This window comes from Podarcis raffonei, chromosome 3 (genome assembly GCF_027172205.1).
Source record: "Podarcis raffonei isolate rPodRaf1 chromosome 3, rPodRaf1.pri, whole genome shotgun sequence".
In the NCBI taxonomy this organism is placed as follows: domain Eukaryota; kingdom Metazoa; phylum Chordata; class Lepidosauria; order Squamata; family Lacertidae; genus Podarcis; species Podarcis raffonei.
Window position 1 is genome coordinate 62,247,274 of NC_070604.1, and position 19,410 is coordinate 62,266,683.

Here is a 19,410-nt window from a genome sequence, read left to right on the forward strand (position 1 = left end):
CAGGACAGTCATAGATACTTCGCCATCCAGGTGCGACCTGGCTTGAAAGAGGGCTTTCATAGACCAGTGGCCACACATGAGGTGCTGAACAAGCCCTTAACAAGTTTGCCTACACCTCTGAATCATGCCTGAGTCACTTGCCCATGTGCCAAGAACATTCAGTCTTCTCTATGGGGAACAGAGCAAACTCGCTGGTTTACACAAGATTAATTGGGAGGAAAGGTAAGGCAGTGTGTTTATGCCAGCCATGATTGCCAGTTTATTAAAGTGCCTAAGTCTAGCAACACCTCAGCAATGGCATGGGTTTCTTTAAAATAACTTTTATTAGAGTTTATAAAGAGATATACAAAGATTATTGTCAAATATATTTGGGGGGGGGGGGTTCCAAACCAAAACATTAATCCAGAAAGAAAGAAAGAAAGAAAGAAAGAAGAAAAAGAGAGGAGAAAGAAGAGAGAGAGAGAGAGAGAGAGAGAGAGAGAGAGAGGAAGAGATAAAGACAAAGGAATTAAAAGGAATTAAAAGAGAGAAAGAAAAGAAGAGAGAGAAAAGGGAGGAGGAGAAGAAAAGTTAAGAAGTTAAAGAACTTCCAGTTCTTTGTGTGTCCGCTATATATAAACATTATTCACTTCATCCACTCCAGTATAACACCCAACAAACCCACTTTCTATAAACCATTATCCCCATTCCTCAAATCCAAATGTCATTATTTCTTTTTCTTTTTCACACAGAAAGTCCATGTGAGGTTTCCAGTTTTTTAGTAAATGTTAACAATGACTTTTCTCTGATTAAACATGTCAATTTCGCCATCTCAGCCAAATCCTTTAATTTTAACAACCATTCATCAATTGTTGGTAATGATGATTATTTCCATCTTTGTGCATATAAAAGCCTCACTGCCCTTATCATATATTGAAGCAAAGCTCCACAATAATTTTCTAACTGTACATCCATATGTCCCAGCAGGAAGATTTCTGGTATCAAATTGAAAGTTAACCTTCAAAATTCTCTGTATCAGTGCATGTATTTGTATCCAATATTTTTTGCCTTTTTTTACATGTTCACCAAGCATGATAAAAGCTTCACTTCATGTTCTTCATATTTCCAGCAAGTATTGGGGGTAGTTTTATAAATTTTAAATAATTGCTCAGGAGTATAGATGTAAGACTAGGTTATATACGAAGATACCCTTATGGATTTCAACACAAGAAGTGTTTCATAGAAACAGAGGCAGCTACATCTCTATTCACCTTAATCAGTATGGCCAATGACCAGGGATGGTGGGAACTGGAGTTCAGCAATGTCTGGGGAAGGTGACTCTCGGGGATGTAGTCCAACAGTATCTAAGGATCCAGGGTTGGGTGAAAGTTTTGTTTTTTTAAAACAGCAATAGCACTGATACCTAGGAAAACTCGAATCCATTTGCAAAAAACTCACGATGTGTGAGGTAACCATGAGCCTCTATTTATTAACAGTTGCAGTATATGTGAAACAAATGAGCCGCCTTGATTTTGATTCCTTACATTAATCCATTTGATGCTAATGGGTTGTTAAATTTGCATGTGTGTACACTGCTATTATGCAGGCGCTTGACTTGTGACAGTGAAAGTGCAGATACATTCATTTCTTCCCACACGGAAAGGAAGAGTGGAATGAAGAGAGGCAAGTGAAAATGGAGAAACTCAATCAATGAATCACCTGAAAACTTAGTCTTGGTAATTCAGGTGGTGGACTTTTCCCCTCCTTTCCTTTCCTTTCCTTTCCTTTCCTTAGAAAAAATAATGCTGGAATATAAACATAGTGTCTGTTTCACACTGAAAGTTGTGCTGCTCCAGGACAAAGTGTCACCTTTTGGAAATTGCACCTGGACATCAACTCAATGCCTTTGAAATCCCTAACTTATTCTAGCAACTGAGCCATCCTCAAAAAGGCATCAGCTCACATAATGCTTCTTTTCTAGATATCATCTGATGCATGGTTCACATGGCTGTATCTCAAATATTCATTTTCACATAATAGCACATCTCTCAACACACCCATTGAATGAATGTGAAGGCTTATGACATAATAATCTGGTGTCAGAGACGATAACCTACCTAACCTGATTAGGAGTACATATATGGCTGAATACTGATCTAATCAGGCTATAAATAAAGGGTGTGCCAGTATTTTAGCTAAGCTGCTTATGGCCAGAAGGTTACATTGCAGGATCACTGCCATTCAGGGACACTGCACAGCAGATCATGACTTTCTTGCAGCTGTTCTACTCAGGCTGGCTTTCTTCCATTCTCTCAGATTGCTATCATTGCAGGTGATGTGTGAGCTGAAACAGCAATCCTCGGACTATCAGACCACAGTTGTGGTATTTTCTGGACTTGGTTGTGCCATTTATTGTAGTTGACACTATGCTATCGAATATGTGAACCAATAGACCCTGATGAAAACTACTATGTTTGCTTCAATACTTTCATTATTCCCCATGAGAAAAGCTGAGCTATGTGGGAAGACCCACACTAGGATCAGAGTTCAGCTCAGGAAGAGATTGTGAGCAGGATTCTTCCCATCTGATCCCAATCTTACTTTGGGATGACTACAGTCTAACATCACTAATGGAGCCTTGGAGAAAAGTGAAAGTGAAGCCATGACACTTCTGCAAACATAAGCATTTCAGGTTATACATATTTGCGTTGTCTGATGGTCCGCAGCTGCCTTTTCACATCTGCAAGTCCCTCTTTGATGCTGCAGTCACTGAAGGAGAGGTGTGCATGTGTGAATCAGTCCTTGGGGTTTTTCCACACTCCAGTTTAAAAGCAGATTAAGAGATTGTACCATGATTAACATTTATCCTTGTGTATACACTGTGCAAGGCTGCTGCTTGTGATTGTGGCCACCAGCATGATAAATGATGTGTGTGGCTGTGCGTGTGCATGTGTAGCCATTGATGTTCAAATAAGAACACTGTAAATCATATAATCGCTTAATAACTTTGCCTCCTTGTCAGAATGCTCCTCCTGTCAATTACACAGAATTGCCTCCTTAACAGATAGCTTCTGTCAATTACACAATGAACTATCAGTTTGATTTCATTGCCCGCTGGTTCTCTACAGCTGCCCTTGGGCTAGAACTTCCATTCCACTCTCCCTTGCCATTGCAAATGAAGCACATATGTGTGCTGTTAGCAGTGAGCAGCTTTCATCAGATGGTGTACACAAGCACAATGAATTAACTTGTGTGTGGACTACCTCCTTAAGTGCAGCCCAATTCTGAGACTCTCTGATCCCTCTCCTCCTTGAAGGAACCCTGCTGCAAGCCTCTATGACCAGCCCTGCCAGGAAGCTGTATATTATCTTTCAAATAAATCAGTTGGGTTATGAAAACCCGTGCAGAGCTGGCATAAGAGGGCACGGTGCCTAAATAGAAGTTTGCAGACGATTCTGCCCAGTGTGATTCATAGTTAATAAAATCATAGCCATGAAAGATGGCTTGGCATGAATAGTTAAAATCATAGTTCAAATTGTGCAACTACAACTCATTACGAACAGAGGAAATATTGAGGAACTGATCGGGGATTTGAAGGACTTTCCAAGCCTAGATAGAGAAGGAAACTGCTATGGATGCCCTTCCTTGCTTCAAAGAAACTTTCCCATTTTAATTCATTTGTTCTGAATAGCAAAAAATTTCTAATCATTTATTTCTTACGTGATAAAAGAAGGCAGAGGAAATTTACTATCCTACACATGTCTACCTAGAAGTTAGTCCCACTTAGCAGTGCTTGCATTATAAGATTAAAAAAAAACTGCTCTGCAGGTTTCGATTTCTTAATAGTGGCCCCCTCATGCTAAAGAATGACGACAGACAGCATCCGTTCCTGTGCGTGGAGATTAAGATGCAGAGTTGTTAAGAATCAGTGGGTAAGTTTCCTGCCCACTCTTGGGAAGTATCATAAGGGACAGCTGCTTACCCTCCAACATTTCTCCATTAAAAATAGAGACAGGCTAAGGAAAAGTGGGGCATTCTGGGATTAAATCAGAAACAGGGATGGCTTCTGTAAATCCAGGACTGTCCCTGGAAAATAAGGACACTTGGAGGGTCTGCAGATCATAGAATAGAATCATAGGATTGTAAGTTGGAAGGTACCCCAAGTCCAACCCCTTGCATTGCAGGTATCTCAACTAAAGCATCAATGATGGCCATAAATCTATGCCAGCTTTTCCATAATAGCTGGTAAATAGCTGCCTGGCCAGCAGTTACCAATTAAAAGAAGTACAACACAATCCTAAGTGTGGTAGTCTTCTTACTCAGAGCAGACCTACTAAAATTAATGGACATAACTTAGACTAATTTCACTAGGGTACTCTGACTAAAACTTCTTTGATATAATCTTATGTATGTTTACTCTGGAAGTCCCACTTGGTTCAACAGATCTTTGTTCATCAGGCAACATTTGGCACTTTGGACTGCAGTCCTATGTACATTTACCATGGAGTAAGCCCCACAGCACACAATAGGATTTGCTATACAGACTAAACATAGGATAGGATTTCCACCCTGAAATGTCTGCATTGTCTGCGCTGACTTCATGCATATCTGTGCTTAAGCACCAAGAAAACAAATGCTTTGGGGGTTGAAAATAGACAGTTGGGCAGCTTGCAGGATGTCTGTGGGCTGATTCAGTAGTCCGGGATTGCCTGTGAATTTCTAAGATGAGGGAGGGATTCCTGAAGACGGCTTGCGTGGGCAAGGCTGATTTGTCCTGACATGTTCATTACCTCAGTCCTGGAAGGAAAACTACCGCCTACATAGCAGGGTTGCTGCACCTCATCTTTCCCAAGCTGCTTAAGAGACTTGGCTAGCTTGGAGGCAACCCCTTGCAAAATAAGATTCCTCCAGCAAGGCTTTACCTTATCTCCGTGTGTGACAGATTAAGTGACTTTATATATAGCTCCCCTTAACAAGGTGAGATGAGAAAATACCCTCCCCGTCCCAACAAACTGATTCTCTCCTGGTGCACAGCGAGGCAAAATAATTAGGGCACTAAGCGTCCTTCTAAATTTGGGAGTCATTGCCTAGTATTATGCAGCTATTTTCAATGGCTTGAGGATGGAAGGAAAAATCAGGGTTTCAGTCTAATTGGTTTAGAGTTGAATGGCACAGCGCCACCGGCAATGTAAATAACCATGGCCAATTCATTTGCTTAAGAAAGGGAAAAAGCAGTGTCCTCAAGGTACACTTTGAAGTAAGGAAGTTATGAGCGTTTATATTCCTCCACCACCCTTCTTTTCTTCCTGTGCTTTCCTTGTGTGCTTTGCCGCATTAGGACATTTCATTCCCATGAGACTTAGTAGTTATTCGCCAGCCACCAGCAAATCTTCTCACCACTACCTGGGAAAATAAATTCATTGTGATGAAGATTCTAGGACTTCTTGCGCATTCAGAGCTTACATACCTTTTCTTTCTTTCTTTCTTTCTTTCTTAACCCAGAGTTAAGAAAAAGATGCTTTAAATGGTTTGGATCATTGCCTTATGGAGCTTCCAGATCAAACATTGCCTAAAATTCCTGTTCTTCTGCTGACGTGAGGAGACCAAACAGATGGGGAAATCAGTGGGGATTCCACTGGTTTTAGTGGGTCTACTCTGAGTATGACAAAGCTGGATACCACCTATGGTCTCCCGTAAAGATTGCACAGATAGGTTGCAAGAAAAGGAAAAAAGAAATAAACCTGTGACAGTGTACTAGAGTAGAAGGCGGATGGACTGGACTTCTTAGAAAATTGGTTCTGCATTTCATTCATTTCTACAAGAAAGAAAGAAAGAAAGAAAGAAAGAAAGAAAGAAAGAGAGAGAGAGAGAGAGAGAGAGAGAGAGAACGGACTCCTGTTTTTAGCAGCCACAGCTACAGAAACAATGCAGCTGTTTGTCATGTAGTATAGAAATCTGCTGGTTACAGTGCTTTAGACTATAACTTCTTACCATATTCCATTTGGTTTCAGTTATATATAGAGTGCTTAATCTTAGAGCACGTTCACATATCACATGTTTGAGCATGATTGCATCATCCAGTGGTGACTTCTGTCTGTGAATAAGGGCCCCAGTCTTCTTACTGAGCATTAATGGTTATTTGTGCTCATGATGGTATTGAGGTACATATAGGCAATCCCACTTTCATTACTCCTTGTGCCTGAAAAAGATTTGGAGAGGACATGCTGCTTCACTTCCAGTTAATGCACATCCAGTGGCTTCCAGCTGAAATCCTGTAACTTTGCATGCCACAAATGTTCTGGGATTGCTGTGTGTGTGTGTCCCACTTTGGCTCCACTATAATGCAACAGCACCGATGCAGTAGCATTAGGGAAGCATCACAGAAAAACGAATAAAGTGGAATGATGTGTAGATTGCCACCAGTCTAGTATAAATCTGCCACTAATGCACTATTAAGCAGTGATTTCTAAAGACTTACCTCCAGGCACCACTCATTTCAGAATGCCTGTTAGGTAACATGAAACATTTTGTGTGTGTACTGTTTTCTCCTTGGAATGAATGTGCTGCTTTTAAAACCTACCCTATAAGAATGGAAGGGTTCAGCATTGAATGCCAGACTGCAAAAGGCAACATGATGTAACCTTGCTAAGTGAGGAATGCACGCCTTAACTAAAAATTCAGGAAGAATGTGAAGAATTCTGCTCTGGAATTCCAGAAAAAGGAACGGCATGTTGAGCTTTGAAGATCATGTTTGTAAAGGGTGGCAAACAAATAATTGGAGGAAAGGTGAAAGATGCACTTTGCGGTCAGCTTGCCCTTACAATATCTTGCAAGAACACCCGGCTTTGTTTATTATCTCTCATTCATGTTGGTCAAGGCATGCCAGCAACCTCAAGTACCAGTATCAGACTTTACTGCTGTGCAATCAAAGAATGTACAGAACACTTGAGACTTACACACTATGAAAAAAAATGTTATGTCATAAAGGTAAATAATAATGAAAAAGGTGTGTTAGCTTTGGTTGCAACACAATAGCAGAGTTACCAGCTATCACAAATGCAGCCCCATCTGGCAGTCATAGAATATGACAACTGGTTCTAAACATCTCAGGGTTCATCTGAACATGCAGATCCTTTTACTTCTTAGTGGTGGAACCATTTTGCTTTCCAAAATGGCATGGCCCATTTGAGTTCAGTATTAGAGGGAGTTAGCCCTGAGTGCTCACTGGAAGGACAGATCCTGAAGCTGAGGCTCCAATGCTTTGGCCACCTCATGAGAAGAGAAGACTCCCTGGAAAAGACCCTGATGTTGGGAAAGGAGAAGGGAACGACAGAGGACAGAGATGGTTGGACAGTGTTCTCAAAGCTACTAACATGAGTTTGACCAAACTGTGAGAGGCAGTGGAAGACAGGAGTACCTGGCGTGCTCTTGTCCATGGGGTCATGAAGAGTCGGACACGACTAAACAAAGAAACAACAAAACAATTTGAGGGAGTAAAAAACAAGGCCCAACAATTTTAGAGGCTCTTGTTTTGCTTATGGCTATCCCAACTGCGTTATTCACACCTGGCCATGTAAATTTATATGACTATGGTCAGTCAAGTGTTTATTACAGCCAGCTAACCAATAGATTACTATAGGAGTATATGAAGCTGCCTTATACTGAACTGGGACAGTGCTGGGACAGTGTTGTCAACCATGGTTGGCCTTGGCTTTTTTCTGGGTTTTAGACGGGTCTTTCTGCAGCTCTGCATGGAGATGCCAGGGATTGAAGCTGGAACTTCCTGCATGCACAAGATTAGATTTGAGGGTATATAGCTATTGGGCTAGGTGGAATGGACATAGCAGCGGGTGTCTCAATTTTTCTTCAAACCTTATTTTTATTTCTGCATGTGGGTGCACATCCTCTGTGATAAGCATTGTACCTGCTCCAGCCATGCCATGTTTTGTGTTGTTTTAAAGTGACGGGGTGAGCTTCCGTTGCTCGGACCCAGCTCCTGCCAACCCAGCAGTTGGCAGAAAGCATGCCAGAAAAGTGCAAGTAGATAAATAGGTACAGCTCCAGCGGGAAGGTAAATGGTATTTTTGTGCGCTGCTCTGGTTTCGGTGTTCCCTTGCTCCAGAAGCGGCTTAGTCATGCTGGCCACATGACCCGGAAGCTGTATGCCAGCTCCCTCGGCCTGTAAAGCGATATGAGCACCGCAATCGCAGAGTTGTCTGTGACTGGACTTAACTGTCAGGAGTCCTTTACCTTATTGAAGCAATGTCCATGAATATGAATCCAAAGAGGTTAAAATGTCCGGCAGCCATAAACAGGTGTGGATTTACTGTATTTACTTATGTACAGTGGCTATTTTTACAGCTGTGTATGGGATTATGTGAGGGCATTAAAATGCAAAACAACAGGAGATGGATGTAGACTCCTTTGAAGTGCAGAAGGTGAAGATAACATGAGTCATAAAGTGAAGAAGGAGAACTAATAGCCTGTGCTGTAATGATTGATGGACACTCCGAAACAGCATCCTTTAAGGTTATAATTCTGTTTTAGAGTCCTAGAGACTCTTGTCACATCTCAGGGACTGCAGTTTCCTTGTTAGAACTCAGAGTTATGCTTTTGAGTCATATTATTGGATTTCTCAGCTGGAATGTAGGTGAAACATACCGTTAATTTATTTGTATACCATCTCGGTCTTACAAAATTGCCAAAAGGGCATTAAATGTTTTTGGCTTACTTGCACATGCCAAGCTATTGAGAGGCTGGATGACAAATGACAGCTTGATTTTGGGCCCAGAATAGTAGAGTCAATATGGGAAACAAATCCATTTATTACAATAAAAATGTGTGCATTTAAATTCTAGCTTTTAACATTTTTTATGTGCTGCCCATTAAGCTGATTGGAAATGGTATCCAAAAAAAAACTTCAACAATACTTTGCCTGAAACTCTCACATCCTTCACCCAATCCCCACATTTTGTCCTGTGTTTGTCTGATGCAGAAATGGTTGCCATGTGGGGAAAATGTCATGTGTGAAGTAGCCTTAAAAGCCAATAATTCAATTACCAGAAATATTTAGGAGATAACTTAGCCGTATCTGTGTTGTTCATAAATAAAAGGGCATCATTTTGTAGTGCTGGCAACCTGGGGTTTTCATGAATGTTTTATTTGGTCTGAGAATAATGTTACCTCTGATTTGCAGTAGATAATATTGGTATTTTAAAACTACATCATTACAATGGTACACAATTCCAAACGGCCAAATCTATAACCGAGAGTTGCAAAGCCAACTGTCTCATGGACATAATTAAAGTAATATATGGGGCTGTTTAATACAGGAATTTAGGTCACTACGAGCCACATGATCGAATACTGCATAATTATAAGCTAAATCTCTGCATGGAGTGTTGCCACGCTGTCACAATGCTTGCTAATAAGCATACTGTTTACTATACTGACAGGAGCGTAATTCATGCAGCCATTAACCCACTAATTTTGAGGCAGAAGAGCCTCTGGGAAATGGTGGTGTTTTTCAAACTCCAGTAATCAAGCCAGATTCCTTTAAAAAAAAACTGTGGGGGGGGGAGGGGGCAGGGAACAGGCTCACCAAAGATTATTCTGTTCACCTCTGAAATTGTCAAACTGCGCACCATCATGGCAATGCTTCCTGGGACATCTTGGCATGCCTCTAAGGACACATGAAGCTACCACCCAGCTAAAGCTAAGCAGGGCTGGGTCTGGTCAGTCCCTGGCAGAGGTCTTTCTTGTATGCCACCTCCTCAAGTTCCATGGTGGAAGAAAGCTGAGATATACATGTAATAAAATAAATAAATCAGCATAGCCACATAGTCAGAAGTCTTCACAAGGTACATGGAACCCAGAGTGACAACCATCATGGAGGTGGAGCAACTGTGTGGTTAAATGACTTGTTACATGTTAAAGGTACTTGTTCAAGGACCCAAGTCTGATAAGAAGATGCTATATTCTTTGTGATGCCATTCTGCTTCCTGGATTCTTCAGTATATATGTGGCCAGAGAAATAGTGCCCGTCAGAAATGAGAAGAACTCATCAGGATTGCTGCATAATCTTTATTTTCTTACTGATACTGGTAAATGTACAGTCAGCAGCTTTTAAGACTTGTACTTCAGGAAGATCATGCTCAATAAACCTTCATGGGTGGCAGATGAATTTGGGAATGTATCTTGCATTTCAGGATTGTGTGTTCTATATCAGTAAGCTCCTTCACAAAGAAAGTGACATTTATGAACTTATTTCCCACCTTCAGGAAAGCTGAGGAATTAAACCTGCAAATTAAAAGGAGCTATATTTTTTGTTATACCTTCAGATTACAAAAGATTTTAGTTACTCACTGACAGGGTTAGGGTTGTCATCATCTTCAGTAATTGTCAGCTCCCGTATCTTTAAAAAAAATGTAAATCAGGCAACCACCTACTTGGCAAGCTGTAGCATGGGAAGTTCTGAGAAGACTTCTTTGTACATTGGCAACCCACTTCTTCAACCCTGTAATAAGTTGACCCCACAGTTCTACAGTTCTTTGCATGCCCTGTCAGTATCCTGCACTCGCTCAGAAGTGTTGCGGGGGGAGGAGAATGGCAAAATCATTTCAGCCAATTCTACAGAACCCATAGCAATTGTTCAACTAGTCTCTGGTTTGTTTGTAGTCAACTCCCCTAGCAACTATGTATGGCAGGTATAAGGAACATTTGGTTCTTCAAACATTGTTGAGCTACAGCTCCCAACATCCCTGGCCACTGCTCATCCTTGCTTGGGCTGATGGGACTTCTAATTCCACCAAGATCTTACAGTTTGTAGTTTGCCACATGCTATAATTTCCAGCAAACTGCAATTCCCATGATTCTTTGGAGAAGCGGGGAAATGTGCTTCTAGTGTACATATGCAGCCACTGTTTTTCTTCCTATTTGCATCCCTGCTTCTTCTGCTTCTTCATTTGCATCCCTGCTCCAAGGGTATAGTTTTAGCCTCATGACCTAATGTATGTGAGGTAGGTTAGACATAACAAGGTTTTAGCCTCGTTTAATGTAGCCTGCGAGATAGGTTAGACTGAAATATGGCTACAGTGGTACCTCGGGTTACATACGCTTCAGGTTACATATGCTTCAGGTTACAGACTCCACTAACTCAGAAATAGTACCTCGGGTTAAGAACTTTGCTTCAGGATGAGAACAGAAATCGTGCTCCGGCGGCAGCGGGAGGCCCCATTAGCTAAAGTGGTGCTTCAGGTTAAGAACAGTTTCAGGTTAAGAACGGACCTCCGGAACGAATTAAGTACTTAACCCAAGGTACCACTGTATATGGATACCACTTTTTCCACTAGCTATGCTCCTGTACTTTTAGCAGCTGCCTGGCACACCGAGATTAAGGTAACATGTAGTGTTTTCCTTTCTCAGCTCTTGTCTCCATGCCAGGAAAAATTTCACTAGGGTAACTTCTGGGTGCCAGTGTACCATCAATCCAACATTCTAGAGATGCCACATCCTTCTAATTGCCTCTGCTCTAAGGCCTTTAGCAGAAGCCGACATGAAGAAGTTAAGCAGACGAAGCTGTTCTACTACCACTTATTGTCATGTCAAGAAAAGTTGTGCATGGAATATTTTAGTTTATCAAGCGCCATTTTTAACAGAAAAAGTAAGCAGTGCTATCTATACAGAGTTCGTTCTTTCTCTTCCATCGTGACTGCTGTGCTTTCAACAAATGGCACGAGAAGCAGAAATTCAGGCGCTGAATCTTTCCTCAGCAAAGAGATGCCATGATAGAGGAATTTTGTCTCTACAGTGGAGCTGTTAAAAGCATAAAAGACCACCTAGAAAAAAGTTGGCATCTTTCATCCCAGTGATTACAGTTCTTAAAAAGAGACTAACTGTGTGAGTAATTTAGTTAAGGCAAATAAGGAAATCAGTTAGATAAATGGTTTGCACAGGTTTATGTCTCTTTGATTAATGAACAGGCACTGCGTGAAAAAGGGAGAGCTTGCCTGGAAAGTGGATAACCCAATTATCAGTTAAGAGTCAATCTTGGCAGGAGCAAATGAGCAAGGACATCTCCCCCGGCATTGTACTTTGCGCAATTGTACAAAACACATGTCAGCAAGTGAACCCATGCATCTGAGGAATGGTTAGAGTGCAACAGAATGACTCACATTATTACAGTGCCATGTTTTCCATTTCCCATTTGACCCACACAGTGATGTAATCGCCATTGTTTTTCAAGAGGCTTGTTTTGCTTTTGCTTTTGTTTTCCTACGTAGATGCTTTTGGAATAATCTTGAGACAAAGCAAATCTTCTGCAAGTAATAGTACTTTAAGTTCTCATCTTTTAAATAAATGCACAAACCCGTGGCCCCAGGGCATCAACATCATTTGCAATAATCTATGCATGTAGTAGTCACTTTTTTCATGAAAAGTTGTCCAAAGTGACTTACAAAATGATACAGCCATTAAAACCAATTAGAGAAAACAACAAAATGGAAACCTAAAAACTTATCCATTGTGTGTGCGTGTGTGTGTGCGTGCACATGCAATCACGCCAGACCTAACACAGCTTGCCATACATACATGAGATGAGTCTGCTGGATCAGGCCAATGCCTCATCTAGTCCAGCATTCAGTACTCACAGTGTCCAACCACATGCCCAGGGGAAACCTGCAAGCAGTACAAGAGCACTCTCCCTTGCTGCAGTTTCCAGCAACTGGTATTCAGAAGCATACTATATCTGACCATGGAAGCAGAGCATTGCCCCACAGTCCACGGAGGCAGAGCATAGCTTTCATCATTGATAGACTTATATTCCATTGATTTGTCTAATCCTCTTTTAATACCATCCAGGTTGGTAGCCATCACTGCCATACCCTCCAACATGTTGACCGCAGAAACTAGGATGTGCATCTTCCTGCTCCCAGGGGCAAACAAAGGCTAACCGACACCCAGGGCAGGGCAAACCGCTGGCTGCACACACATTGCACTGCTACGTATGGCACATGCATGGAATTGCTACGTACAACGCATGCATGGCATCACTACGTAGGGCGCATGTGCAGCGTCACTACATACAGCGCATGCGTGCGACACCGCGCATATGTTGTACATAGCAGTTTGCCACTGGCGCCACCCAAGCGCTGTACGGACGGCGGTGGGATCCTCTGCTTGCGGCTGTAGCGGCGACGGAGGGAACCCACAACTGTCCATACAGCGCTTGGGAGGCGCCAGCGGCAAACCGCTATGTGCAGCGCATATGCGGCGTCGGTACATACAGTGCATGCATGTGACACTGCACATGCGTTGTACATAGTGGTTTGCCGCCAGCACCACCCGAGCACCATACGGACGACGGTGGTGGGATCCTCCACATAAGGCTGCGGCAGCGCAATGGCTGCTTGCGCCGTCGCGCCTGTGGTGGCAGGGTGAGCACCCCATGGGGTGTCTTCTTGTCACCCCTCCAGACATTGCACCTGGGGTGCTCCACCCCCCTTGCGATGCCACTGCCTGCCTCCATGCGAGTCACATGACTCATGGGAGATCACGAAGCCCCAAAATGCACATTTTTGAGCAAAACACCTGAGATTGCAACCTCACAGCCCTTGCCAGGCTTTGGGAAGGAGGCTGGAGGTCTCTGGGATTTTCCCCACAACCCTGCCTCTACCCAGGCAGCCTGGGCCCTGCTCCATTTCCAGGGCATTTCCAAATCAAATCAGAAGCCCAAATGACTTCTGGGAATGTCACGGTTGTGTTGCCTTGATGACTACAAGGTGAAGGATGGTTCATGTGAGCAGAGATAGTCCTTCAGATCATGTGGCCTCAATGTTTCCTGAAGCTCCCCATTCTTCCACCCCATCAGAGTTCCTTCCTTCCTGTTTGCTTCCTCCTCTAATTTAGCTGAGTATTTCCCCCTTCTTGGGAGGGTTAGAATTTTATTTGATATGAATGAGCTGATTCCTCCCCTTATTTCCTAGCTGTAGAGTTTTCAGAAGGAGGGGAGGGAGTTTTTCCTCAACTGGCTGAGAACAAATTGTGGGTATCTGCCATGTGCATGCATGTGCATATAAAAATAGCACACGAAAGTCAAAATTAATTACTTTCACTTGCTTTCCAAAACAGTAGCCATATTGGTCTGCCAATATGGCATGGCAAAGTAAGTCATCTTTTTTTTTTTTGCATGGATTTATTTAGTTATTTATAATTAACTGGCATTGTCTGATTATTCTAAGAAACCTAAAAATCATTTCAGTTTTTAAATCAGTTGCTAAAACCAGTGCCTTTTTGAACGATTCAGTCTGCTATCTTGGTTCAAAATGGCATCAAATTGTATCCAAACATAGATGAAAACATGCCCCTTGATCTCAGCAAAATTGGCTTACCTTATTTTAAGAGGTGTTCAAATACACAGCGAACAAACAGCTTTCCAAAATATATAATAGATTTTTATTCCTAACTGTGTTGTGAAGTAAAATTCATATATAGAATTTATAAAATGCATTGACTAAACAGAGTTCTGAGGGAAATTGTCATAAGTTATGAAGAAAGACAAACATTCTACAGGGAAAAAATGGTCGTATCTTATCTATAAAGCTATTTGTACAATAATTTATAAAGAAACTTTCTTTCTTCACATATATTTAGGTTGTGTTCCGTAGCCCTGCAATGGGCTCTGCGAAAAGGTGTATAACTCTTTGTCTGAGATGTTCCTTTCATATCATTGAGTCTTCCACTTCATTAGTTCTCATTGATGTGCATGTGTCATTTACAATATGTCACTTTCCATATATTTTGAAAGGTCAGAGTTCCACATCCGATAGCGGGCGCATCGAAAGGTATGCACCCATTGCATTTGAACATTATGTGTTTAACAATGGCTCTGTTATTCAGCGGGAACACTGGACAAATTTCTTGCCCCTTGGAAGGCGGTAGTTTATGCACTTGAATGCAACCCTTAAGAAGAAAATAAGCTCTTTATGTTAGCTACTGAATAAAAGCTCTCCCTTAGGCCACCCAGAATGCATGTTGCTGGAGCACAGCTCTTAGCTATAGATCTATCTGTTGTCATTTAATTGATGGCAAAGCTCAATCCACTCACTCTTGGGTTAACCTATTTACTGCAATGGCCCTTAGGCGCTTAAAATAAAATATTTATGCTGTAAACAGGGCCCCCTAAGAGCTTTCCCCACTATTAATGCTATCCCAGAGCCTTTTCTCTGTCACATGTGCTCTACTGAAGTATGGTTGTACGTAGGAGGAAGTCATGAGGACACCACACAGCAACTAATGTCTCAAAAACATCATATGATGGCCAGTGTTAGTGGTTCCCCAATGACGCGCATATCTATATCTATGCTGCAATTTCAATAACAAGAATATATACAATAAAAACCACATAAAATCACAGGTCATTGGCACAGATCTATCATATCCACAAGGAGACATGTCATCAGTATTGTGGACCCAGTTCTGTGTAACTCTCTCCTGCTATTAGACATGGCCCCTCCTTATTAAACTTCTGATGCCTGGTAAATATATTATTATTATTATTATTATTATTATTATTATTATTATTGCAATTTAAGTGAGGTTTTTTCCTGATCTTATGGTTATTTTCAACTGATTTTCTGGTAAATGTTTTATGCTTATTGTACACTGCTTAGAAACGATGACATTGCGCAATTCGATAAACCACTAAAATAAATAAATAATCCATCAGTAAAGCCAGCTTAATGGTTAGGAATGAGACCTCAGTAGATTCCCCATCCTTACCTGCAAGACCCATTGAAAATAATGATAAAACTGTCCTGTTGCAAACAGGACCTGAACGTTATATTTTTCTCCATGAAATATACTCAGAGTCGCAAAGTGATTTCATGCTCTTTATTCAGCTCATAGTGGTGAGGAGGAATGAATGAAAGTCCCCTCAAAGTATCTGCTTTATATACATTATTTACACAATGGGCTGCACATGATTGGCTAATTCCGGAATTCTACTGTAAGCCAATCAGGTTGTGGATTCACTTCTATCTGGAGCATGATTGGGTAGTTCCTGCCAACCAATCATACTGCTGCATTGTTCTAGGACCAATCAGACTGCTGCCTTCTGAATCCTATTGTTCTAGGACCAATCAGACTGCTGCCTTTTGGATCCTATTGTTCTAGGACCAATCAGACTGCTGCAGTTTGGATCCTATTCAACTCAGTACATAACACCCCTCCCCTCTAAGTTCCAGTCCTGCCCGGGAGGTCACATTCATAGTCCTCGAGGTACGCTGGCGGCCTACGTGTGCGTTGCGGCCTGGGGTGTTCCCTGGTTCGGGGTTCAGGTTCTGGCTCGTGTTCCAAGGATGCTGGCTGTGATGGGGCTATTTGGTCTGGCGCAACCGGCTCGCTCAGTCGTGGTTCTGGTTCCGGTGTCCTTTTGGCCTCGCAGGTCCTCTCTGTATTTACTGATTCTGCCTCTCCTGCTGGCCCCTCGTGCTCTATGGGCCTCACTGCCCCTCTGTTCCCTTGGGACTCCTCTGACCTTTCCTCCTCCTGGTTTTCTCCCGGGAATCGTCGCCGTATCTGGTCGCAGTGGCGGCGCCAGCATTGCCCCCCATCTGTTAGCACCTCATACGACACGGGGCCAGTGACCCTGGTGACTGTGGCGGGTACCCATGCTGGGCCTGCCCCAAAATTCTTTGCGTACACTGGGTCCTGGGCCTCGAAGGTCCGGGGGTTCCTACCTTCCCCCACCACTACCTCATCCTGAGCTCTATCGGGGTGAAGGCGGTCCAATCTGATTGCAAGGCGCCGACCCATTAGTAGTTCAGCGGGGCTCCGGCCAGTCGTTGAGCTGGGGGTGCTGTGCTGTGCTAGAAGGAATGTGGCAAGGCGGTACTCCCAATCCCCTTGTGTCATGCGGCGAAGGGTGTCCTTGGTGGTCCGCACCATGCATTCTGCTTGGCCATTGGTGGCAGGATGGAATGGCGCCGAACGGATGTGGCGGATGGCGTTCTGCGCTGTGAAGGTTTGGAATTCTCCTGACGTAAATGCAGTCCCGTTGTCTGAGACGAGAGTGTCAGGGAGCCCGTGGGTTGCAAACAGCCTGCGTAGTACCCGGATGGCTGCGGACGTAGAAGTGGACGGTACCAGTGCGACTTCCAGCCATTTGGTGTAGGAGTCCACCACTATGAAGAATGTTTTCCCCTGAAAGGGGCCAGCGAAGTCCACATGCAGGCGTGACCATGGTGCTCGGGCGGACTCCCAGGACTGGACTGGGGCCCTTGGGGGATCTGGGCGGGATTCTTGGCAGGCCTGGCAGTGTTTGACCCAGGCCTCTATCTCTCCGTCGATCCCCGGCCACCACACATAACTCCTGGCAAGGGCCTTCATTCTTACTACCCCTGGGTGTGTCTCGTGTAGGGCTGTGAGGACCCTTTTGCGGAGGGGCTGGGGAACAACGACCCTGCTTCCCCATAACAGGCACCCCTTGTGGGCCGACAGTTCATGTTTGCGGGTTGTGTAGCCGGCGAATTCTGGCCCGGGGCTGCTGCTGGGCCATCCCCTCCACACCCAGTCCAGGACCCGGGAGATGACCCTATCTTTCTTGGAATGGTGTGCAACTTCTTGTGCCTGAATGGGGCGGTCGGGAAGCAGCTCCAGGCTCATAACCTCTTGTGCAGGTGCTGGGTCGGGGCCTGTTTCCGGTAGTGGTAGCCTGCTGAGGGCATCCGCATGGCCCATCGCCTTCCCCGGACGGTGAATCAGTGCATACTGGTAGCTGGCAAGGAAAATTGACCACCTGAGGACGCGAGGAGACAGCACTTGGGGGGTCTGCTTTTCAGGGGCAAATAAGCCAAGCAACGGCTTGTGGTCAGTCACCACGGTGAAGGGCCGCCCGTACAAGAAATCATGGAATTTTTTTACTCCCTTCACAATTGCCAGACCCTCCTTGTCGATTTGCGAGTAGTTCCGCTCGGTTGCGCTGAGTGTCTGGGAAAAGTATGCCACCGGTACCTCTCTTCCATCCGGGAGTTGGTGTCCCAGGACAGCGCCAATTCCATAGGGCGAGGCATCGCATGCTAGCACCACCGGCAGCCTCTCGTCGAAGTGTGCCAAGACCGAGTTTGAGACAAGCAAGTCCTTGACTGCCTGGAATGCGGCCTCCTGGCGCTGGCCCCACACCCAAGGGGCCCGCTTGTCCAGGAGTCTGTGTAGGGGCTCTGCTACCGCCGCCTTGTGGGGAAGGAAGGAATGGTAAAAGTTCAATAGTCCCAAGAAGGCCTGAAGTTCAGTCTTGTTCTTGGGCGCTGGGGCATCCCAAATGGCCCGTACCTTGTCCCCAGTCGGGTGGACCCCTTCTGCGTCCACCATAAATCCCAGAAAGTCCACCTGAGGCACTCCTAGTAGACATTTTTCCCGCTTCACCTTGAGACCCGCCGTCTGGAAACGGTGCAGAACGGTGCGGAGGCGGTCCTCAAACTCCTCTGGTGTGGGCCCGGCAATCAACACATCATCGAAGAAGGGGGTGACGCCAGGAATCCCTTTAAGTAGAGAGTCCATTAGATTCTGGAATATGCCTGGTGCCACGCTGACACCGAATTGCAGCCGCTTTACCCTGAATGCTCCTCTGTGCGTCACAATCGTCTGTGCCTCTGCTGTGGCCTCATCTACTGGCAGCTGTTGATATGCTTGGGCCAAGTCCAGCTTGCCAAAAATTTTCGACCCAGCCAGGGTGGCAAGAACATGGCTGACCACTGGCACTGGGTATGCATGGGCCGTGAGGGCCTTGTTTATGGTACATTTGTAGTCTGTGCAGATGCGGACTGAACCATTAGGCTTGACGGGCGTGACGATTGGGGTTTCCCAGGGGGCATTAGGCACCGGCTCCAGCACTCCTTGCTCCACGAGCCGGTCCAATTCCTCGTCTATACGGGGTTTCCGGGCGAACGGGACCCGGCGGGCCTTGAGCCTGACCGGTCGTACTGCGGGGTCAAGCTGTAGAGCAATGGGGGGGGCCCGTATACTGTCCCAATTTCCCATCGAAAACCCCCGGAAATTCCTTGCATATGGCGTCCACGTCCACTTGTAAGCTAGTGTGGTTCACCCCGGTGACGGCTAGCCCCAGTGGTCCAAACCATGCCAATCCCAGTAAGCTAATGTAGGGGCCCTTGACCACAAGCAAGTCCAGTTGCCGCGTCCGCCCTCGGTATTGCACCCTGAAGGTCCCCACCCCCATTGTGGGGACCTTACGTTTTTGGAAGTCCCGGAGGGTGAATGGGGCCGGCCTGAGTTTGGGACCCCCAGTAGGACACAGTTTCCTTAAGGTCCTTGCCGAGATTATGGATAGAGTTGAACCCATGTCAAGCTCCATGCGGCATGGGGCCCCCTCTATCTGTACGTCAACATAAATTTTCTCTACGTTGGGGTGGGGCAACT

The 19,410-nt window shown here is 44.5% G+C and overlaps 1 pseudogene; it reads right to left on the reverse strand.

Moving 5' to 3' along the window:
• Positions 1-16,560: 16,560 nt before the first annotated feature.
• Positions 16,561-19,150, reverse strand: LOC128411632 (uncharacterized protein K02A2.6-like; annotated as a pseudogene).
• Positions 19,151-19,410: the final 260 nt, after the last annotated feature.